We start from the raw sequence: 20,205 nt of genomic DNA on the forward strand, positions 1-20,205 counted from the left end.
CATTTTCAATTGGTGAGAGATCTGGAGAATGTGCTGGCCAGGGCAGCAGTTGAACATTTTCTGTATCCAGAAAGGCCCGTACAGGACCTGCAACATGCGGTCGTGCATTATCCTGCTGAAATGTAGGATTTCGCATGGATCGAATGAAGGGTAGAGCCACGGGTCGTAACACATCTGAAATGTAACGTCCACTGTTCAAAGTGATGTCAATACGAACAAGAAGTGACCGAGACGTGTAACCAATGGCACCCCATACCATCACGCCGGGTGATACGCCAGTATGGCGATGACGAATACACGCTTCAAATGTGCGTTTACCGCGATGTCGCCAAACACGGATACGACCATCATGATGCTGTAAACAGAACCTGGATTTATCCGAAAAAATGACGTTTTGCCATTCGTGCACCCAGGTTCGTCGTTGAGTACTCCATCGCAGGCGCTCATGTCTGTGATGCAGCGTCAAGGGTAACCGCAGCCATGGCCTCCGAGCTGATAGTCCATGCTGCTGCAAACGTAGTCGAACTGTTCGTGCAGATGGTTGTCTTGAAAACGTCTCCATTTGTTGACTCAGGGATCGAGACGTGGCTGCACGATCCGTTACAGCCATGCGGAAAAGATGCCTATCATCTCGACTGCTAGTGATACGAGGCCGTTGGGATCCAGCACGGTGTTCCGTATTACCCTCCTGAACCCACCGATTCCATATTCTGCTAACAGTCATTGGATCTCGACCAACGCGAGCAGCAATGTCACGATACGATAAACAGCAATCGCGATAGGCTACAATCCGACCTCTATCAAAGTCGGAAAAGTGATGGTACGCATTTCTCCTCCTTACACGAGGCATCACAACAACGTTTCACAGGCAACGCCGGTCAACTGCTGTTTGTGTATGAGAAATCGGTTGGAAACTTTCCTCATGTTAGCACGTTGTAGGTGTCGCCACTGGCGCCAACCTTGTGTGAATGCTCTGAAAAGCTAATCATTTGCATATCACAGCATGTTCTTCCTGTCGGTTAAATTTCGCGTCTGTAGCACGTTATTTTCGTGGTCAGCAATTTAAATGGCCAGTAGTGTAAATCCATCTTAGTGATGCGATTTTTTTCCATCTATGTAGATGTCTCAGAGCACCAGTTTTAATAGTTCTGCATATTTACCTGTACCAATAAAATTTTAATTTCGCTTCGTCAACACCGGCAGGTCCGCCCCCGGTAGCTGAGTGATCAGCGCTACAGAATGTCATTCTTAAGGGGCCAGGTTCCATTCCCCGCTGGGTCGGAGATTTTTTTTACGCACAGAGACTCGGTGTTGTGTTGTCCTAATCATCATCATTTCATCCCCATCGACGCGCAAGTCGCCGAAGTGGCGTCAAATCGAAAGACCTGCACCAGGCGAACGGTCTGCCCGACGGGAAGGCACAGTCACACGACATTTACATTTTTACTACTGACAGGAAATGATTATTAAATATTCTGCATCACTCTGATCAGTCATTAACGATTTCATTCTCAATCAGGAGAGGTGTAATATCTTCAGCACGCACATACTGACCTGACTGACAGCTGACCATACAGTTTTAATTACATTCTGAGAGATTTCTATTCTCTAAGCGTAATGCTTTAGTCTGTACGATGACAATCTTCAGCACTTTGTTGTATTGTCTACAATTAAATTTTGTAGCACAGCTCTGACTGTCCTACACGTTATGATACAGCTCCTGTTTCCTGCCACATGATATTTTAATTCCATTGGTTATGCAGACTGGTTGCTTATTTTTACTGAATGTCTGTCTGCAGCTTCACAATACGAAAGAGTTATAGGAACTGACAGTGTTCTAAAGAAACGTGTTCTATCACTATCTATATAGCAGTGTCTGTGTTATTCCGAATCACGATGTAATGTTTCTTGGGACAAGCATGCAACGACTACAGCCGTCATGAAATACAACAGTCACCTGTATAATGGAATGACAACAGTGAAAATTTGTGCCGATCCGGAACTCGAAGTCGTATTTCCCACTATTTCTCTCTCTCTCTCTCTCTCTCTCTCTCTCTCTCTCTCTCACACACACACACACACACACACACACACACACACAGAAAATCGTTTCCCAGGTTACTCACAACGTGAGCGAAAACAAACTAACAGACATGAACACTGTGACAGTGCGGAATAAAAACCAACTTAAGAAAGTGAACTGTAAATAGGGCAGTGCAGGAAATACTACCGAGTGCAGATGTGAAATAAAGCCTTTCGACACCAACCGCTGCTAGCAAGGAGGGAAGGAGCAGAATACGTAAAGAAACACCGTAACTAACTTGCAGAGCTGCTTTTTTAAAGAATACGCTGTTTTTAACCTAAAACAATCAAAAATGTACAAACGGATGTATCCAATTTACGGAATGCTTCATAAATAGAAACAAAACGCGTCTGGTGTAATTCTTTTTAATTAGGTTGTAGTCAGATGGAGACGAATAACCTATAGTAACAAATGTTAACAGCTGCTGCGGGAGATGGCACGCAAACAAACGTATTATGTTTACATTTTTATTTATATAGCTCATGTTTCGAGAGACCATTTGAACCACTTGGTATAGAACCAGTCAGCACACAAAACAAAAGAATTAAAACACGATAAAATTCTGAAAGAGTACATCAGTACAAAGTTCTGAAATACTGCAAGACACTGCTGTTCAGAACAGATGGAGTGCGCCACAAGGAAACCTTTCATTAAGTTTTGGAGATACAGCACCATTTTCAAGGACTACAATTACGCATTTCGCGCAACATTTGTTTGAGGTAATAAACTGCTAATAAATAAGCGATTCAGTTGTTAGCTTTACGAGAAAAGCCTCTGAGACGAGATTAATGAACAAGTGAAGTATTGTTAGTTTTTGCTTTCGTTTGGCCAAGAACAACTCGTCCTTTTCACCAGTGAAAACGTTGACATTACACTTACACCTCAAATAATTTATTAGTTTGTGGCTGTACTTAATTATTCAAATGCCAGACTTTAGTTATAATTCAAGGATGTATTATAGAACCAAATATTTGCCTGTGAAGGTCACCCCCTCCTCCTGGTCCACCTGCATCTACGTCTACATCTACATACACATTCCACGAACCACCGTACGGCGCGTGGCTGAGAATACCCTGTACTACTACTGCTTGTCATTTCCTTTTTCTGTTCCACTGACAAATAGTGTGAGGGGAATACGACAGTCTATATGTCCCCGTATGGGTCCTAATTTCTCCTGTCTTATCTTCGTGGTCCTTACGCGAAATGTTTGTTGATGGCAGTAGAATCGTTCTGCAGTCAGTTTAGATGCCGGTTCTCTAAATTTTATCTGTAGTGTTTTTCGGAAAGAACGTTGTCTTCCCTCCAGAGACTCCCATTTAAGTTCTCGGAGCATCTAAATAATACCTGGGTGTTGTTCGCATCTTAAACTTAACTCCTCCCGAACAGGCCATGACGGCCCAACGTTACCGAACGGCCGCCGTGTCATCCTCAGCCCATAGGCGTCACTGGATGCGGATATGGAGGGGCATGTGGTCAGCACGGTGTCCGGACATTTGCCACGATTTTACCTACTCCGAAGAGTCGGGTCCCTTGCCGCCGCCTCCTCCTCCTCCTCCTCCTCCTCCTCCTCCTCCTCGCCCGTCGCCCAACCCGTGGAATGCCCGTGGACGGTTACCGAACCCGCACACTGGTCGCAGTTTGCTTTCGAAGTTCCTAACGTGACCATCAGTATGGAAGTTATTACAACGAACAAGGGCACGCCTTCTGCTCATTACAATGGTTACGCCGAAAAGCGGATCATTGCAAGGGATAGCTGCTTTCGAAGAACGGAGAAGTGTTGAACGTATCAGAACATCTCTGTGGACCACCTGACGATGTGGCTCTGGAAATGAGAAAGCGAGTGGAAAGGGCGAAGAGAAGGTCTCAAGAAGAAACTACGCAGTTATCGGAGATTTACGCGGATGAAGTGGAAAATCTTCATAATAAAGGTTGTGACTTTGTTACAGTGATGCCTAATTCAGAATCTATGAAGAGAACCATGCGTCGTCGACGGAGTCAAGCGTGGGGGAACCAACAAGAGCCTACGAACTCTTATGAAATTGATCTTCATGAAGATCTATTAAAAATGGGGGATGGCACTGATTTTCTCCTAGAAGACGATAGATTACAGGAGAGAATAATGATTTTTAGTGGACGCAAGAGAAAAGAAAGTTTAAAAACATGTTCCCATTTTTTTTATGGATGGAACATTTAAGAGCTGCAGCAAGCAGTTCGAACAAATCTACACCATACACGTAGACTTAGGAGGCCCGATTAAAGAAACAAACATTCTTCCGATTGTATTTGAACTGCTCCCAAATAAGAAGAAAGACACATACGTTCGTCTGTTTCGTCTGATAAAACAGGCAATCCCTGAGTGGTGTCCTAAAGAAGTGAATGTCGATTTTGAGGCAGCTGGGATATCGGCCATTCGTCAAGTTTTTCCCACAATTGAAATAAATGGATGCTATTTCCACATGTAGAAGAGTTTATGGAGGAGTACCGCCAGAACGAGGATTTAGGACTTCACGTCAGCATGTGTGCAGCGCTGGCATTTGTAAAACAGGAGGACGTAAGCAATGGAAGGATTGAGATTCATGCAGAAGCTCCTGATAACGGAATGCTCAATTTTTTGACTATTTTGTGGACAACTGGCTAGACAATGAAGATATCCCAATAGAAATGTGGAACTGCTATGGAAAAAGGCACCGAACGACGAATGCTGTTGACGGGTGGCACATCAAAATAAATAGTAATATTGGAAACCCTCACCCTAGAATCACCTATTTGGTGGAGTGCTTGAAAAAGGAAGCAGAGCTCACAAACTGCATGTAAATGAAATTGAAAATGAATCTTGAAGGTAAGAAGAGGAAGAAGAAGTACTTGAAGCTGAACGACAGGATAGAGAGAATCGTAAAGAATTATGAAGAGACTGGCAACATTAGGCCTTGCTTGAAAGCCATTGCCCATATTCAGAAACTGGACTAAAATACGTTAAAAATAATGTATTAAAAACTATGAGGACCACTGAGACCTCGCAGATTACTGATTTAAAATTACTAAAACATTGAAGCAGGATTATCGGCGCTAATATTAAGTTGTAATTGTAAATAGAGTGTACATTAGTTCAGCCTGTTTAGGCTGATTTTAAACATTTCAAAATGGTAAATGGTCATTTATCATTTTGATAGTCCAAAGCCTGTGCAAAGTGAAATGGGAATCAGCCTTTATTGGAAAAATATAGAGTGTTTCAAGCCTCACAGAAGTATCCCTAAATAGGTTAACGATGTAACTAGCTAGGTTTACTAGCGCGTAATCAAGAAGCAGTGAATTAACGAAACCAACATTAAACATCATTCAAATGATCCTCCTGTAACCAGAATTTACAGTTACATCTAATTTTTTTCAATAGCAATTTCCTTTTTAAGTAAGAGCTCCTACTGTTGTCACGTTAAGATAACTTTTTTCTGCCTTCTAATATTATGGCCATACTATTAAATAATTGTGAGTTCTAAAATTATTTTCTTAAGCTTCAGAGTCGCAACTATCACCTAAAATATCATGCTTTGTTAAACTGATAGTATAAGGTTTGTTAAAGAAAATGGGAACTAAACCTTTGAATTGGACCTAAAATTGACATCCCAAAGCTGATCTGATCCTAAGGTTGACAATTTTGGCATCTCAATTTTTTTTTATTTAAGTTTAGCTGCAAACATTTATAATAGATGCAAATCTATTTAAGTACATTTAGATATAGTCCTTTAAAAATTAAAATTCCTTACTAAATTGTTGATTATCTTTAAACAGGCCAGTAAAAGCAACTGAAATTAGGCAAGGAGCTACTACTGAAAATTAATTGTTATTGAAGAACATCAGAAACGTATTAGACCTACTTTTCGTATACATTAGGGACTTTTTGAAAAGATAATTGATGATTTCCTCTGTCACTGACAGTTCAGGCACCTCTGCAACATCAGTTGTTTGATAGTGTAACTTGATTTGCTTCGCAACACAAGGCATATATACTTCTATATTATGTTTGCAGCTGTTCTCATTTCGAATTCTGGAGTATTTACTTCGTCTTCTTCGCTGAAAGAATTTTGGAAAACTGCATTTAGTAACTCCACTTCATCAGTAACATTACCGTCGCGCAGTAAAGGTACTTACTGAGCCTTTCCGCTGGTTTACTTAACATAGGACCAGAATCTCTTTGGATTTTCCGCCACATTTCTAGAGAGACTTTCGTTGTGGAAACTATTAAATGCATCTCGCATTGAAAAGCCCACCAAATTTCGAGCCTCGGTAAAACTTCGCCAATATTGGAGATTTTGCGTTCCTCTAAATTGTACGTGCCTTTTTCGTTGCTCCTGCAGCAGCTTTCTGTGGTGTTTTGTGTACCATGGGGGATCAGTTCCGTCTCTTATTAATTTATTCGGTATGAATCTCTCGAGTGCTGTTGATACTATTTCTTTGAACTTAAGCCACATATGGTGTTCACTTACATAGTTTGGAAGGATTGGAGACTGTCTCTTAGAAAGAAGTCAACCGAATTTTTAGCTGCTTTTATAAATAGGTATATTTAGCGTTTAGTTTTGGTGAATTTCTTTGTTATGGAGTTGAGTTTCGTTACGACTGTGTTCACTAATCCCTGTATCCGTCGTGATGCTCAGGATTATTTATGGCTAAGAGGTCAAGTGTGTTTCGTAACCATTTATAATTTGAATGGCCTCGTGAAGTAATTGTTCAATTTTTAAAAAAGTATTTAGAACAAGTACAGAAGTTGTTTTCTACCTACAATAGGGTCTGATAATGTATTTTTGTCAACATACGGAAGGTAGATTGAAGTCACTGCCAACTATAATTGTAGAATAGGGTTCCTATTTGTGATGAGACTCAAGTTTTCTTTGATCTGTTCAGCAACTGTTTCATCTGAGACTGGGGGGTCAGTAAAGGGAGCCAGTTATTAATTTATTCCGGTTGTCGAATGTAACCTCTGCCCGTACTAAGTCACAGGAACTATCTGCTTCAATGTCGCTTGTGAGCTGGAATACACATTACATTATTTTTCCTTACGTTGTGCTTCTTGTTTCTGTTGTAGTGCAGATCCTTACAATTACGGCTTTTCGCTCCAAAACCTAGGATGCTTTCTCTGTGACCCTGTAAATACCAGAGCTGAACAATGTAGAACAACAAAGTACGTTACAAGCATAGCACTCTGTATTACTTCATTTCCTTATTTCTAACATTTTAAAAATGTACGTCGACTTTAGATGACATGTCAATCATAGATGTTCTTATTTCTATTTAGTGAACGTACGAGTATTTTCAGTCATGTTTTGAACATTGTCCCGCTACACTTCATTAACTAATGTTTCACCATAAGGGATATCGCATTTTAGAGAGTAAATTAGTGTAGAGTATGTCGTTCTTCTTTTCAAACATTCACATACACATTTCTTCTTTCCTTGTGTTTTGGGCATGCAGTTGTAGCAATTAAAGTAGGCCCAAATGCAGTGATCAAAAAGAAATGATTAGCGTACATTCGCATTCTCTTTACATCGTTCCTTTCTTTTGCTCCCATGGCGATGGACTGTTTCTATCGCAATCAGTAAGTGTGAAAGGAAGCTACCGTACAGACTGAGGAATCTATATTTATACTGACATAATCGTCGGTATTGCTTTCGTTTCCCAAAAGTTATAAATATTTTGATTTCGGAAAAGAAGCTCTGTATTTCGCCAAGATGTCGAAGAAGAAGGTCCCTTCCGTACTGGTTGTATCGATTAAGATGTGGAGACGGTGGTTTGAAAGCTGACAGAAGTAGAACGAGGAAGGGCGTCCCTTACCTGAGGGATCGCTACCTGGCGTAGGGGCAAGTGTGGCAAATGTCCGGCGTGGCAAATGTCCGGCAATCGGTCAGCACACCGCTCGCGCTCACTGCCGTATGTCAGTTTCCGCGACCGGAGCCGCTACTTCTCAGCCAAGTAGCTCCTCAGTTTGCCTCACAAGGGCTGAGTGAACCCCGCTTGCCAACAGCGCTCGGCAGACAGGATGGTCGCCCATCCAAGTGCTAGCCGAGTCCGACAGCGCTTAACTACGGTGATCTGACGGGAACCGGATTTACCACTGAGGCAAGGCCGTTGGCGTTTTTCGAATCTACTGGTAAATTTAGCAGTTCGCCTCGGTCTCTGAATTGCTTCGATGCCATAATTTAATATGACTTGGTATGGATCCGAAACACTCGAACACTACACAAAAATGGGTCCACTAGAGTTCTATATGCCGTCTCCTTTAACATGAACCACTGTCTCCACAAATTCTCCCAATGAACCGAAGTCGACCATTCGCCAACGCTACCACTGTTCTCACACCTATGTGCATTGTTGTCATGGTGCTCTTAGCCGACTGTGTCGCAGTCTCGGAGCGCTGACGTGTCTGTTCCTCATTCATCAAGCAATTGTAATTTTTATAATTCGACTGCGTGAGTGCCGTCATTTCTTCACTGTTTGTACTTCGAGGACGAAGAAGCGTTATTTCAACGTCATCATACGCTGCTGAGATCTATAATTAATTTAGTGCTCTGAAGTATCTGCACTATTTGTAAATCATGGTTTCCATTTGAGGCCTGGTTTTTTTTCCTTAGGACCCACAAAATAACATTACCTGACGGTATTGTGGTAAAAAAAAGTTTATTCTGCGTTAATACTGAATTGTGGTATAGGCCCTGGTTTACACACGTGGCAGTAGTCAGAATGTTCGTATTGACAAGCTGGGGCTTGCTAAAGTATCTAGTCAATACTTTTCGCAACACCGACTCAGTACAAATGCATGTGTGTACGGACAACAAAAGCGCGAGTTGCCTAATAAGGATATAATGTCAAACATATACTCTTAACGTACGAAGTCGCCGACGCATATTCACAGCACCCGAATATTTAATGTAAGTGCGTTGCACATTCTCGATATTTGTAGAATGTTTACAGCAAAACTCCAGCACTCTGCTGCTAGATACAAAAGACATTCATAATAGTAAAATGGTTACCATTCTTTAGGTTCAGGCACACACAAATGGTCTAGAGGAGAAATATTTTGGTAGAATTCACACACTTCGTAATGTCAAACTATATTGTATTAATATTTACCACCATGTTGCAGAATATGCTCTTACATCTTTAATTTATACCGTCAAAGTGTCGTACCTCACTTTTTTTTAACTCTGTTCCTCACTACAGCGTACTACAAAAACTCATGTAACTGGAATAACAACAATAATAATAAATTACTTTCTCATAACAAATACCCACACACTAATCCTTTCTCTACAGAGCATAGACATAGAAAGGAAAACAAGCTGCCTATGAGTAGTGGAACTCTACAGCTATTGGCGCATGATTGATAAATAATTCAAAATGTTCACGTACTTTTTGGTACAGACTATGTTGTGCCATAGCGATGAGCTCATGCTCGACTGCTGTTCGGTGAAGACCTACACTTAACGTCGGACAGCTAGCTATATTCACTGTACACTTTTTTTTTTTTTTTTTTTTGCAAGAATGGCTTCATTTACACGGTAAGCAGACACACATCTGGATAAACTGTACAGTCTTGTTTTTTTGCTTTTTTTAATCATATCAAATTCCAAACTTGGAGTCTTACAAATTTAGCATGTTATGTGCATTTCCAGATTTGGCGTTCTGCTAATTTCTCTACTGTACAACCAATACTGCCTGTTTTCGGATTTGGTTCCACGTGGCTAACTTTTTGCAGACTGTAGTACGACGTCATTAACCCGCCAGGGTAGCCGAGAGCGCTAACGCGCTGCTTCTTGGAGTCGGGTAGGCGCGCCGGCCCCAGATCGAATCTGCCTGGCGGATTAACGACGAGGGCCGGTGTGCTGGCCTGCCTGGATGTGGTTTTTAGGCGGTTTTCCACATCCCGCTAGGTGAATACCGGGCTGGCCCCCTCGTTCCGCCCCAGTTACATGCGTCGCAGACATTTGCAACACGACAGCGCTATTTCACGATTTACACTAGATGCAGGCAGTTGGGGTACACTGATTCCGTCCTGGGGGGTACGGGGTGGCGGCGGCAAGGGCATCCGGCCATCCCTAAAACTAACCTTGCCAAATTCGTTGTAACCATGCCGACCCTGCGATCGTTGCGAGACTATGGCGAAAGCGAAAGAAGAAGTACGACGTCATTACTTTATACTGTCAAAGTATCTTACCTCGCCATATTTTTACTTTGCTGCAGCGCCTTATCCCCTCCCTACAGAGCACAAACCTCGAATGGAGGACAACGGCGAATGATTGATAAATAATTCAGGTACTTTTGAACACTAAACTAACACCGGCATTACACCAGCATTTCACTGTCGCGACATCATGCAGACTCTGCTGTTTCACTGCAGACACTATGTATGCGCCGTCATATCGTTCGGATACTTTTGGGAAAAAAATTGATTTATTCTAACCTACTCTGAAGCGCTAAGCTAGAATGGAGAGCACTTTACTAGAAAGCAATGGAAGCCCTCTTCATCCCTGAAGTACAGACAGTGGAGAAGTGATGGCGTCCACACAGTCGAACTGTAAAAATTGAAATTGCTCGACGGGTGGGCGGTCGACACGAGAAAGCTGCGAGGCTCCGACCGACGCAATTGGTGAAAGCATGATGACGTCAACGCACACACATTGCGCCATTGACGACAGGATGAATAGTGCGGGAGGAGGGGAGTGGAGGGGGTGGTCTTCACAGGACAGTTACATGATGATGTCAGCGATTCTGGGAATTCTGAAGCTGATATCAACGCAATATAAAAAGTACAGCTGCCCGAGCGCTGGAAGCTGACGTTGGAAATTTCGGGAGTGCGAAATTCCTGCCAGAAACCACAGTGATCATGTACTCGTTACACAATATACCGACCGATTTATCTGTCCTACATGCATTTCAAGAGAAAATCTTTCAATTTTCTCTGGCGATGAAATGTTGTGTGTATAATAATGATTAGTTGAAACGAACCACCTTCAGTCGCAAATCGAGATTTTTGTTTCAATACACGATGCATTACAAGGCCTGGGGCCTTATCTTCAGGTACTTGATAAGTATACATCACTTTTTGAATTAGATTGCTACTGATCTTGCTAAGAGTACATACGTCCATTAAAAGGTGGCACATTCTGACTGCGATTCTGAAAAATTACTGACTGTTTCCAGCAGTGGTCAAATACGTTTTATGTACGACATGAGTCGACACAGCACGTTTGTAAAGAAAGCCGAAACAAGTTAAAGAAGTACAACGCCTTTACACTTGGATATCCTTTCCCTTGCCTGAATTTTATTTAGAAACGTGCTGCGACACGAAAAGTGTGTAAATGTATGTAAATATGTGTAATCAAAACGTGCTTAAAAATGATGTAACCACTGCTGGAAACAGTTGGAAATTTTTGGGTTTTGTCTTAGTTTTATTTTAATCTTTTAATATACCTTTATACTCTTAACACAAGCAATAGTAACATAAATTCAAAAAAATGATGTAGACTGATCAGCCACCTGAAGATGAGGCCTCAGGGCTCGAAATGCGTCGTGTGTTGAGATAAAAGATCAAGATTTGTGACTGAAGTCGGTGCGTTTTCTTTTTTGTGAAAGTAATACAATCAATCACGGCTGCACCACTGACAGCAATGGAAAAAGTTCGCGTAAATGTTCCTTCTTATTGATCATTGCGAAACTTGGAATCACGTTCTCACTCCTTGCGTGGAGAAAGGGGAGAAGCGATTTTATGCTGGAAGTCAGAATCTATTAAGTATTAGTTCGAAGCGTTTACTTCGCAGTAGGTGGACCTCTCTCGAACTTGACCGAAAGGGCGAAATCGTCGGTCTACTTTTATCAGCTCTGTGAGATCTCTCCAAGACGTTTTTGTCGGCCGGGTCCGTGCGGCAGACTTACTTAACACGTGCTGGGCCACACCTTGGCAGCAGGTATCGGGTGGGTGGCTGCCTCCCTCTGCCCAGATAGGCAGCCGCGGGGGCGGGTGATGTATCGGCGTTTTATGCACAAGGTTAGCGCCGCTCGCGGAGCAACAAAAGTCGCTGTCGCCGGCCTGAGTGATGAGTCGCACCACGCCTCCCAGGCCCGCTCGCCGCTCTCTGCAGACACCCGTAGCACACTGCGAGGCCGCAGTAGCCACGTTCTGCTCAATGAATTTACACCCGTATTTTCACCCTAGATAAGTTTTGTTATGTGGGCACTAGGCCGAAGTCCATGGCATATTTCTATGTCCAACGTTCCGCCACCTGATGGTTTAGACCTCATCAGAGGCTATAAACATTAAGATGGTATGAATTTTGGTATACTGTCAGTGGAACAGACGTCTGTGGTTTAACATACAGTGTATCCATGAAGTCCCTCTATCATTAGAAAAAGACGCTAAACGAATCCGTGACAAAATGGGCTGCTCTTGAGTGGATCTTCTATTCTTCATCTACACTACTGGTCATTAAATTGGCTACACCACGAAGATGACGGGCTACAGACGCGAAATTTAACCAACAGGAAGAAGATGGTGTGATATGCAAATGATTAGCTTTTCAGAGCACTCACACAAGGTTGGCGCCGGTGGCGACACCTACAACGTGCTGACATCAGGAAAGTTTCCAACCGATTTCTCATACACAAACAGCAGTTGACCGGCGTTGCCTGGTGAAACGTTGTTGTGATGCCTCGTGTAAGGAGGAGAAATACGTACCATCACGTTTCCGACTTTGATAAAGGTCGGATTGTAGCCTATCGCGATTGCGGTTTATAGTATCGCGACATAGCTGCTCGCGTTGCTCGAGATCCAATGTCTGTTAGCAGAATGTGGAATCGGTGGGTTCAGGAGGGTAATAGGGAACGCCGTGCTGGATCCCCAACGGCCTCGTATCACTAGCAGTCGAGATGACAGGCACCTTATCGGCATGGCTGTAACGGCTCGGGCAGCCACGTCTCGATCCCTGAGTGAACAGATGGAGACGTTTGCAAGACAACAACCATCTGCACGAACATTTCGACGACGTTTGCAGCAGCATGGACTATCAGCTCGCAGATCATGGCTGCGGTTACCCTGGACGCTGCATCACAGACAGGAGCGCTTGCGATGGTGTACTCAACGACGAACCTGGGTGCACAAATGGCAAAACGTCACTTTTTTGGATGAATACAGGTTCTGTTTACAGCATCATGATGGTCGCATCCATGTTTGGCGACATAGAGGTGAACCCACATTGGAAGCGTGTATTCGTCATCGCCATACTGGCGTATCACCCGGTGTGATGGTATGGGGCGCCATTGGTTACACGTCCCGGTCACCTCTTGTTCGCATTGACGGCACTTTGAACAGTGGACGTTACATTTCAGATGTGTTACGACCCGTGGCTCTACCCTTCATTCGATCCCTGGGAAACCCTACATTTCAGTAGGATAAGGCACGACCGCATGTTGCAGGTCCTGTACGGGCTTTTCTTGATACAGAAAATGTTCGACTGCTTCCCTGGCCAGCACATTCTCCAGATCGCTCACCAATTGAAAACGTCTGGTCAATGGTGGCATGGGCAGCTGTACCTCTACACGCCATCCAAGCTCTGTTACTCAATGCCCAGGCGTATCAAGGTCGTTATTACGGCCAGAGGTGGTTCTTCTGGGTACTGATCTCTCAGGGATTATTCACCCAAATTACGTGAAAATGTATTCACATATCAGTCTTAGTATATCATATTTGTCCAATCAATACCCGTTTATCATCTGCATTTCTTCTTGGTGTAGCAATTCTAATGGCTAGTAGTCTGTTACTCGAACGAGATTCTGTAAGCTTACTCGTTTGTGGGTAGACCACACAAAATTGTGTACAAAAATGGTATTATAACAAAATGGTTCAAATGGCTCTAAGCACTATGGGACTCAACTGCTGAGGTCATTATTCCCCTAGAACTTAGAACTAGTGAAACCTAACTAACCTAAGGACATCACAAACATCCATGCCCGAGGCAGGATTCGAACCTGCGACCGTAGCGGTCTTGCGGTTCCAGACTGCAGCGCCTTTAACCGCACGGCCACTTCGGCCGGCTATTATAACATTTCCTCGGTGTACGGTGTATGTTACTTTTACTTCTTAAGATATCCGTCACTACGATTACGAGGGCTGTGTTATATTTGCTAGAAACACTTCAAGCCAATAACAAAGCTGGTGTGGTATTCCTTCCACTCGTATTTTCTTCATTAGGGGACGCCTTCCGAAAGTCTAGAAGCATTACCTCAACCTGGGCACCGGTTCTGCGTCTCGTACATGAACAGAGAGGCAGGTTTTTACAATTATTTACGATTCATTCACGATACCCAGAAAGTAGATACCGTCGACAATGCTGATGCGGCGTTTCTTCGAAAGGCGTTCTATGCAGTCCTATGCAAGACCCCTAAGGAAGAAAATACTACTGTACGGAACATCAGACCAGCTTCGTTATCGGATTAAAGACTTTCCAGTAACTATAGCACAACATGTCACTCTTGATAGAGATATCTTCAGACATAAAAGTAGCTTAGGGCGAACTCCAGCAAACAGAGAGAGCTGAGTTTCACATGATCGTTGCATGCGGAATCCATCTTGATTCCTGCAGAGGGTATTTTTGATCTCTAGAAATTTCATAACACGCACGCATGAAATGTGTTCCGAAAATCTAGGACGAGTGACGTCAGTGATATAGTCCCGGGACCAGCGAGATATACGGTCTCTGTAGCGCGCGTCACACACGTGACACTGCATGCCTTACGAGTTGCGGCAACCATATCCGGCGGGAAGCGAGTTACTATTTTAGACCAGTTTAACACTTCGTAGCTGAGCGTTTGAGTACACTCACGCTCTCGGTAAGTTACCGGCAATGTTAAGGGCTTTAGTGGGACTCTATCCACTGAGATACCGATTTCCCGCCTGAGCCCCGACGTTGTCGAGCATTCGCGGACGTTGTCGAGCATTCGCGGTGTAGTAGGTTAAAGCAACTAGTATGACATCACAAGTTCCCTGCGGGACCCGTACTTCCCGTAGAGTCCAATAGTTATATGTGTTTACGTGGACGTCCCTTCTTTAAACGGAAATGACGTACATACGTTTTCCAATCATTTTATTCTCTTAGCTCCTCCAGCAGCCTACTGATACACCACTGGTAAAAGAGGATCAACTTCCTTCGCGTGCTCTGTGTCACATTTCCTCGGTTTACGTGTGACCAACGACAAGGCTCTTAAATCAGAGAGTGAATATTGCTGCTGTCATAAAGAGACGTGGGAAAGAAATGAGCAGAATGGTGGAGAATGCAATATTCCATCGTCGAGTGACAGTTTACGCCAGTTGAAGTGCCTACAATCGCTGTTGACCGTAGCAAATAATGTCCACACGGCCCTGGTTCAATGTGTGCTGTGCGAGGCGTGGGTGTGGGGTGGGGAGCGGTTTCGGCCCTCCTGAGTCAGCCACGCGTCAGCTCGTTAGCGCCCGGCCAGACATCTGCAGTCGGCGTCCACGCGGAGTTGGTGGGCACGTGTCCAGAATAGGCGTGGCGCGTTCTGCCCCACCTGGGCTGCTGGCGCCGCCACTGTGCACCGACGCTGCGACGGCGTACAGTGCCAACCTCGCCGTCTCTCCTTCTCGAGCCAGTTCTGTCACGTGAACGGGCAAGGAAGCCGTGACTCTGCCGTTCTGTATCAGGCTGCGGCCACTGTAGCTCCGACAGACAGTGTAGCCGAAGGTCACCCGATGATGTCGGCCGACAGCTTGGTCACAGCGCGTACGGCCTTCTTCCCCAGTTTTTAGTGGAATAAATGCTTCGACTGCATTGCAGGCTTTACTACTAAACAAAGACCGGATGCGTGTGTATGAGTTATGTCAGACTCGAAAAGAAAGCGGCTGAGACAGAGAGAAACGTTCTACTGCATACTCGACAAGATACGAGAGACACTCCAAAAGAAATGCACACTATTTTTGTAAAAATACATGCATGTTTGAAAGTTTTACAGTGTGTAGATACATCCTTCCCGCTTGTTTTCAAACTTCGTTCAACCTATTCCCGTCAGAGGCGCCGTCACAGCATGTCTTCAAGATAGCTGCTACACTTGACGTTCGTCAGAAGCAACGAGATGTCAGAGAATTCCTGTGCTGTGAAAACGAGACAGTGGGAAACATCCACAAGAGGTTGAAAAAGGTGTATGAGGATGCTGCTGTCGATCGCAGTACAGTTAGTCGGTGGGCAAGCAGGTTACGTGATGAAAGCGGGCACAGCAATATTGAGGATTGTCCTCGCAGTGGCAGGCCTCGTACTGCACACACTCCAGACAATGTGCAGAGAGTTAACGAATTGGTGACTGTTCACAGACGCATCACAGTGAACGAATTGTCACGCTACGTTGGGATAGGGGAAGGAAGTGTTTGCAGAATACTGAAAGTGTTGACGTTAAAAAAGGTTTGTACCAGGTGGGTTCCCAGGTTGTTGACAATGGCTCACAAAGAAACAAGGAAAACCGTATGCAGCGAACTTTTGGAACAGTACGAGAATGGCGGAGATGAATTTCTTGGAAGAATTGTGACAGGTGATGAAACATGGCTCCATCATTTTTCACCAGAGACGAAAAGGAAATAAATGGAGTGGCATCATGCAAATTCACCCAAGACAAAAAATTCAAAACCACACCTTCTGCTGGAAAAGTTACGGCTACGGTGTTTTGCTGTTGCACGACAATGCACGACCACATGCCAGTCAAAAAACCATGGAAACGATCACAAAACTCGGATGGACAACACTGAAACACCCGCCTTACAGTTCTGACCTGGCTCCATGTGACTATCATCTCTTTGGGAGACTGAAAGACTCTCTTCGTGGAACAAGGTTTGTAGATGATGACTCCCTTGTGCAGGCTGCCAAACAGTGGCTCCAAAAGGTTGGTCCAGAATTTTACCATGCCGGTATACAGGCGCTGGTTCCAGGATGGTATAAGGCAGTTGAGAGGGATGAACATTATGTTGAGAAATGAAAAAATTGTTCCTAAGGGATGTATCTACACACTATGAAACATTTAAACATGTAAAATAAAAGATGGATTTAAAAAAAAATAGTGCGCATTTCTTTTGGAGTGACCCTCGTACATGTTGGTTATTGGCGGAATCCTTCGATGTCTCTGCCACTGTCATCGCAGCCTAAGCCCAAAGTTTTCGACTTTTGACCGTTTAACGACGGGGATAGCCAGCCACACGCGGTACAGATTCGTCCACGCAAGCGATTTATGCTAGATATGGAAAGACTGTCAGTGAACGAAAGCACGATACGAGACTAGACTCGAATGAAGTACGTATTGTTTCCTATCTTTCTTTATGATGTGGACACTGGATCAGCACTGACAACTGTACAAGTACGTGTTTTCGTTGAGTGCTATGATTATAAATTATAATATACACTCAAAGACAAAGAATCAACGCTCCACGAAGGAATTATCCGAATGGGTCGAAAATCGGAAGATGTGGTGTACATGTACATATAAATAAATGATTAAATTTTCAAAAGAATTGAATGATTTATTCAAGAGAAAGAACTTCACAAACTTAGTAAGTCAATAAAGCCCTGTTCCACTATGAGTTCTGAGGACAGCGGTTGTTCTGCTGGGCAGTGATAAGAGTTGTTGAATGTCGTCATGAGGGATCTCGTGCTACAGTCTGTTCAGTTGGCGCGTTATATCGTCAAAATCCCGAGATGGTTGGAGGGTCATGGCCATAATGCTCTACATGTTCTCGGTTGAAGAGAGATGTGGCGACCTTGCAGGCCAAGGTAGGGTTTGACAACGACGAAAACAAGCAGTAGAAATCTTCGCTGGGTGCGAGCGGGCATTATCTTGCTCAAATGTCAGCTTCGATCATAGATTGCTACGAAGGGAAACAAAACTGGGCGTAGAATATCGTTGACGTCCCGAGCGACTGGAAAAAAGCGCAGGTGACGCCTGTATATAAGAAGAGCAGAAGGACGGATCCTGAAAATTACACACTAATATCCTTAACATCGGTTTGTTGCAGGATTCTCGAACATATTCTCAGTTCGAATATAATGAATTTCCTTGAGACAGAGAAGTTGCTCTCCATGCATCAGCACGGCTTTAGAAAGCATCGCTCCTGCGAAACTCAACTCGCCCTTTTTTCACATTATATCTTGCGAACCATGGATGAAGGGTATCCGACGGATGCCATATTCCTTGACTTCCGGAAAGCGTTTGATTCGGTGTCCCACTGCAGACTCCTAACTAAGGTACGAGCATATGGGATTGGTTCCAAAGTATGTGAGTGGCTCGAAGACTTCTTAAGTAATAGAACCCAGTACGTTGTCCTCGATGGTGAGTGTACATCGGAGGTTAGTGCATCATCGGGAATGCCCCAGGGAAGTGTGGTGGGTCCGCTGTTGTTTTCTATCTACATAAATGATCTTTTGGATAGGGTGAATAGCAATGTGCGGCTGTTTGCTGTGATACTGAGGTGTACGGGAAGGTGTCGTCGTTGAGTGACTGTAGGAAGATACGACTTGGACAGGATTTGTGATTAGTGTAAAGAATGGCAGCTAACTCTAAATGTAGATAAATGTAAATTAATGCAGATGAATAGGAAAAAGAATCCCGTAATGTCTGAATACTCCATTAGTAGTGTAGCGCTTGACACAGTCACATCGATTAAATATTTGGGCGTAACATTGCAGAGCGATATTAAGTGGGATAATCATGTAATGGCAGTTGTGGGGAAGGCGGATAGTCGTTTTCGGTTCATTGGTAGAATTTTGGGAAGATGTGGTTCATCTGTAAAGGAGATCGCTTATAAAACACTAATACGACCTAATCTTCAGTACTGCTCGAGCGTTTGGGATCCCTATCAGGTCGGATTGAGGGAGGACATAAAAGCAATTCAGAGGTGGGCTGCTAGATTTGTTACTGGTAGGTTTGATCATCACGCGAGTGTTACGGAAATGCTTCAGGAACTCGGGTGGCAGTCTCTAGAGGAAAGGAGGCGTTCTTTTCGTGAATCGCTACTGAGGAAATTTAGGGAACCAGCATTTGAGGCTGCGGTTACCCTTGACGCTGCATCACAGACAGGAGCGCCTGCGATGGAGTACTCAACGACGAACCTGGGTGCACAAATGGCAAGACGTAATTTTTTCGGATGAATCCAGGTTCTGTTTACAGCATCATGATGGTCGCATCCGTGTTTGGCGACATCGCGGTGAACGCGCGTTGGAAGCGTGTATTTGTCATCGCCGTACTGGCGTATCACCCGGCATGATGGTATGGGGTGCCATTTGTTACACGTTTCGGTCACCTCTTATACGCATTGACGGCACTTTGAACGTTGGACGTTACATTTCAGATGTGTTACGACCCGTGGCTCTACCCTTCATTCGATCCCTGCGAAACCCTACATTTCAGCAGGATAATGCACGACCGCATGTTGCAGGTCATGTACGGGCCTTTCTGGATACAGAAAATGTTCGACTGCTGCCCTGGCCAGCACATTCTCCAGATCTCTCATGAATTGAAAACGTCTGGTGAGTGGTGGCCTACCAACTGGCTCGTCACAATACGCTAGTCACTACCCTTGATGAATTGTGGTATCGTGTTGAAGTTGCATGGGCAGCTGTACCTGTACACGCCACCCAAGCTCTGTTCGACTCAGTGCCCGGGCGTATCAAGGCCGTTTTTACGGCCAGCGGTGGTTGTTCTGGGTACTGATTTCTTAGGATGTATGCACCCAAATTGCGTGAAAATGCAATCACATGTTAGTTCTCGTATAATATATTTGTCCAATGACTACCGATTTATCATCTGCACTTCTTCTTGGTGTAGCAATTTTAATGGCCAGTAGTGTGTATTTCGGTAGTGTCTTTCCAGTAAGCCCTTTACTCGCCATCTCGTGGAGAGAGCTGTTCCCCGCAGACAGGACAGGAGTGTCACTCGCGCGTTAAAGCGGCCTGCCGGCGGCCGGCTCTCGCCGTGTCACGGCGACGGTGGCCCCGCCGGGCCGCGGCAGCTCACTCTTTAACGCAATCAGGCCGCGCCGCGCGCCGAATCCACAACGAGGCGCTCTTTTGTCAGTCAGCTGGCTCTCC

The 20,205-nt window shown here is 44.3% G+C and overlaps 1 protein-coding gene across 1 annotated transcript in view; it reads right to left on the reverse strand.

Annotated features, from left to right (window-relative positions):
• Positions 1-20,205, reverse strand: part of LOC126412375 (semaphorin-2A-like) — a 1,156,194-nt gene that overhangs the window by 854,778 nt on the left and 281,211 nt on the right. The window lies entirely within an intron of this gene.

The sequence above is a fragment of the Schistocerca serialis genome, chromosome 7 (genome assembly GCF_023864345.2).
Source record: "Schistocerca serialis cubense isolate TAMUIC-IGC-003099 chromosome 7, iqSchSeri2.2, whole genome shotgun sequence".
Classification (NCBI taxonomy): domain Eukaryota; kingdom Metazoa; phylum Arthropoda; class Insecta; order Orthoptera; family Acrididae; genus Schistocerca; species Schistocerca serialis.